Below are 5,468 nucleotides of genomic sequence, written 5' to 3' on the forward strand. Positions count from 1 at the left end.
CCTTTTCCAACACTCTTTCTATTAAAGGTAGGGGATAGTGATCCCTAATTGTGGCAGCATTCACATTCTTTAAGTTTACGCATATTCTGAGCTTCTTGTTGCGCTTAGGCACAATGACAATGGGTGAAACCCAATCAATGTGCTCTATCTCGTAGATGAATCTGGCATCTTGGAGTTTTTTCAGCTCGTCATAAACCATGGTGCCATACCTTAGGGTGAGCACCTTCCCTTATAAGTATCATGTGTACTACCACGTCTGGTGAAATTCCTTTCATCTCTTTGTATGACCATGCTAGGCAGTCACAGTATTCCATTAGGAGTGCTTTGAGTTTGGTTTCATCTTCCTGTCGAAGCTGTTTTCCAATGAAATTCCTCCCCTTCAAGGGCGAGGTTTATTGTGCATGTTTTTGTCGGTCCCTCATAGATTGGAGTTTCTCCAATGCTATCGGTTTCTTGAACTTCAGATTCTCTTAGTGGTCTTGGCATTGCTATTGGGACACTACCACTTGTGTAATTCTTGAAGTACTCCAGCACTTCTCGAAGATCAGGCTCTGATGGTGTTGAACTAGCTTGACATGTGCCATGTGTACTAGGTGGCATAGTTTCATTTACCAATTTGTTAGGCTCTTTTTGACTTTCTTTTTCTAGAGTCTCTTGATCGAGCTTCATCCACAAATGTGGCTTATATTTCCAAAACTTCTTACGTTGGGAACTGTGGGGTAACTTTTCCACTGGTAAGGTGTTCCCAAAGTAAGGGTTCATTTGCTGTGCATACTCCTTCTAGTCCCTCAGGGGACCATTCAAGAGGTGGTGGTTTTGATTTTGAGGGAGCTAGCTTTGCAAGATATAATTCAACGATCCTTGTTTGGACTCATTCGAATTCATTGAAGTATTCGGCCTTGGCTGGAGTCATCATTGGTATGCTACATTGGTTAGCTCCCTCTTTGCTATTTCTTGGTAGGAGATGTGTTTTGGAATGTTGTATTGTCGAGGGTTTCCAAACAAAAGATTCGGGAACGATAGTTCCTCACAAAATTTATCCTTGAACATACTCAATGGAGAAAAACCTTCAGAGGGTGCAACCTCAATAGTATGACCTTCAAAGTCGACTACTTGTTGACTTGTGTAGATTCCATGCACCAGTGTGTCAGTTAGAAATTCTTCTTCCAATGGTTCTTGAAATTGTTCATCAATGTTTTGTTCTAAATTGTGTTTTGCCTATACAAGTTGAACATGTTGCTCCCAAAGTTGATTGATATGAATGTTGTTTTCCTTGTACAAGGGAGTTGACAATATCTCTTTTAATGCAAGCGTTGCACAAGTTGGGTGTATGATTCCACTCACATAATTATGTTTAAAAGATCGTTTACATTTTATAGCCACAGCAACAATATCTTGTTCATTTAAGAACCTTGGCAACACTTATTGTGCTCTATCGATGTCAGCAAAAATGTTGACAACAGTTCCATGCCGTCCATATTATCCTTCATATGATAATTCTCGTATTTGAGCGAATGGTATTCTAATTGACACCAATGGTGCTTCTATAACATTAAGAATTTTTGTAAATGGTGTTTTTTGAAACACTCGCATATTCTTTAAAGATAAAAAAAGGAATTCTTTTGTTTTTCACATCTTTATAGAAAAATGTACGTAAGAGTTTGTCCATTGATTATGTCATTGCTATGTCTATTCCATTGGTGTGGAGAAATATGGCCATTTCTATTTTCATTTTCTACGGAATTTTAAGCAACCACAACATTTGCATGGGAAGCTTGGAGTGTCTAATATTTTTTAAAAGTATTCTTCTTCATAAGAAACTTGATTTCTTTTTCTGGTTTGTCCTTTGTTTTGTTTTTGGGTGGTTGTAATACAGGTTACTGTTATTGACATATTAGCTAATGTATTAGGTTGCAATAAAATGGCACGTAATTTGTAGATTTTGTTTATGATTGCTTGCATTGTGTATTGCATGTTTGGAGAATTATCTTTGAATAGAGTGGAATATCTCTAGTTGAAATGGTAGGATTTTGCGTCACAAGTTAATGCAAAAGCAAGTCTTAGAAGACCATACATTATATGCACGTTTTTCATACAAATGAACTAATGGGCTAATTGTGCAAGGATAAGGTGACTCATTTAGAAGCAATGTGTTTGGGTTTTCGCTCTTATTCTTGCCAATTGTAATTTTTTTGGAGAGGCTTACTCCATTGTAGATGAATATTGAGAAGGATGTTTCAAACATTGTTTGGAAATGTTGAAGAATGTCCACTACTAATGCACGTGAGGTTGTTGAATTAAGTAGTACATTTCTTATGCTCTCAATTGTTAATCTAAAATTTATTTGAATTGTAGCAAACATTGTCCATGGTGATTTTGATGTTTCTCCCTTCGACATAATGTTTTTCAACCATGGTTTCAAGAAGTTGTTCATATGTAACATTAGGGTCGAAATGTAAGACACACATAAGAACGTTTGTTTTATATGGATTATAAAGAGTAAAAGTTTGATTCAATGCCAAGTTTTTTTGTTGAAGCAGTTTTAGTGAAATTGAAGACCAAGTATTAACAAATATAGGGAAGTAGTATTTGGATTATAAAGAGTAAAAGTTTGATTCAATGCCAAGTTTTTTTGTTGAAGCAGTTTTAGTGAAATTGAAGACCAAATATTAACAAATATAGTGGAAGTAGTATTTCAATGCTTGCAAAGTACATCAAGCATTTGGTTCAAATGCAATTACAAATCCAGAGCTATAAATGGTAAAGCTCCCACTAGGTTTTGTAGTTTTGAGTTTGCTTCATGCTATCATCGAATCTTGCTCATACAATTCGAGGAATAGAAAAGACAAGGTGAAAACAATGTCGACATATGACCCGCTAATGTGGATTAGAATTTCCTCTCCTCCATGTTGTATGATATTTCATGTGAGGGAAGGAACTTGATCAATGTTTTGAGTACCTTGGCACAAATAGCAAAATGGTGGAAGTGGATCTTTACTAATTCGAACTTTCCCACAAGTCTTACAAGCGTGCTTGATCAAGTTGGCATAAACATTTTTTAAATGCAAAATGCCAAACACCTGCAACAGCAAAAAATTGTGAGTTCCAATTCTAAGTATATTGTATGAGGTTGCAAGGGCAAGTTATGTACCTTCATTTCATATCCAAGCCGTGAAACTTGGCTGACAAACGGTACTTTCAAATTATCCTTGGTCATACCATCTGGATTCCTTCTTTATTGAAATCTTGGATAAATTTAGTAATAGTTGGTTTTCTCTCATTTACTAAGGTCAACTGCAATACACATGCTCAAGTTACAAAGAAGAAAAGAGAGTGTGTGTTACACCATAAACAAATAAGCAATAGTAATGAGTTGTTGAACTAACTCGCTGCAGCTCTATCCTCGTCTCGAGGACCATCTGCTATAACAATCTAATCACACATGCCCTTCTTGCTTGCAATTTTAACTATGACAATAGCAATTGTGTCCATAACATTTGAGACAGAATACTTGTTGAAGTTGATCATCTCTGAAGCCCATAGGATGTAAGTGCACAATGAATAATCAGGCAACAAGCAGAGATTGTCATTGAATGACTCACCTCTAATGATGCATGTACTTGCATTAAGGAGTAAGGAGAATTTTGACATTCCCCCTTTCACTATTCCTTTTAAAACATCGCTTGATCTCTCAATCCTATAAAATTCTCCAACTTGCAAGAAATTTACAAATTGGTGAATGTATGCATTTGGGATGAGCAATGTTACTGTGTGGCTGCAACATTTGTCGGTGAGATTTCCTTTCAAATAAGTGGGATACTTAGGATTAATGCCTTTATACAAGCCGTAATTGCATAAGTGATTTCCTTCAAATACAAATTTATGTGGTATACAATCAAATAATTGAGTGATGGTAATTTCAAGGAATTGCCTTCACCTATGTAATTTTCTTTTGATGGAATGATTGCTTTTATAATTGATGGGTTATGTGGTGAGGGAACAAAGATCGTAGACTCGTTACATGTTTTGTAAGAAATCACTCCATCGTTCTCTTCTTTGCATGAGTTATTTGGTAGCTGTAAATACAAGAATGCATGCAATGAGATTTGGACAAACTTCTTCGATTTGAAAATCTATGAGAAAAATACATTTTACTTTTATGCAAATGGCCATGTTTTTTTCAAAATATTAAACCAGTAAATATATTATGGGAAAATAACTACTTTGTTTTTAGTTCTTTAGAATTTTTAAGAATTCCAATTCCGTTTGCACTAAAAAGATACACTACCAATTTTAATTGTTACTGTCATCATCATAATATATCAAGAGCAAATCATTATTTCACAACAACATCACAAAAAGATGTACTTACAATTTTAATTGTTATTATGATCATTATGCATCAAAAGGCAAGGCATAACTTCACAACAAAATAGAAATATAGCAAAAACAAACATATAATATGAGTTGATGAGAAAACATATAACATTCATAAAAGAAACAAAACATTGCAAAATCAAATGTTTCTCAATCAAAGTTTTGTTTGTAACATCATTAAGCTTTCTTTTAGGTGTGGAAGCCTTCTCCTCCAATTGTCTTTCATATTTCACTTTAGATTTTTGATGGACAGGAGTGGTGATTGTAGATTTACAATTAACATACTCCGATAGTCACGTACTAGTTTATTCACTGGTTAAAAAAAACAAATAATTAATTACAAAACAGTATGAATGCAAATCTAAAGTTTAAAACAAAAAACATAATGTTCACCTTGCGCGTATGTTTCTTGAGCAGCTTCCTGAAATGAATGCTTCAAACACCGTCGTGGACTTTTCTTGATGGGCGAATGCTTTAGTAAATTTTCCTTGGAGAGTTTGCTTGGTGAAGTATAAATTGAAGGCACAGATGTCGGAGTAGGTGGTCATTTATCCTCATCCATGTAAGAACATGCAGAGGTTGTTGATCGAACTATGTAAAAAGAATGAAAAAAAAAAATCTTCAACTGTTAATTTCTTAGATTGGAAAGACACTTGAATGACATGGAAATTGTAATATGGCGACACACAATCTGAGGTCTTGGCCAACGAGTTCAGATTCTCTGTAATATTCTGACGACGTCAATTATTTACGGAAGATAGAAAGAGAGGATAAATTTGAAGTCTAACGTGAATACGAAGCAGGGGTTGGAAAGCGTCGAAGAAGCAGGGGTTGGAAAGCGTTGAAGATTTGGGATAGCTTATGAATGAAGTTAATTGGGACACTTTACGAAAGACTTCATGCTCTTGATGTATTATGATAAGATTTGGGGCAGCCTACGAAAGACTTCATGCTCTGGTAGTTAATATTCGGTGTAGACAAATGAAACGACGTTTGTAAAGACTTCTGCTCAATTCTTGCTGTAGCTCTCAGAACCGTGCAGTGTACAAATAGGTTAAAGGCCCTGCAGCAGGCAGACCAAGGCAATCGCT

Source organism: Dipteris shenzhenensis, chromosome 20 (genome assembly GCF_047967505.1).
Source record: "Dipteris shenzhenensis isolate YYH24624 ecotype China chromosome 20, Dip_SZ_1.0, whole genome shotgun sequence".
In the NCBI taxonomy this organism is placed as follows: Eukaryota; Viridiplantae; Streptophyta; class Polypodiopsida; order Gleicheniales; family Dipteridaceae; genus Dipteris; species Dipteris shenzhenensis.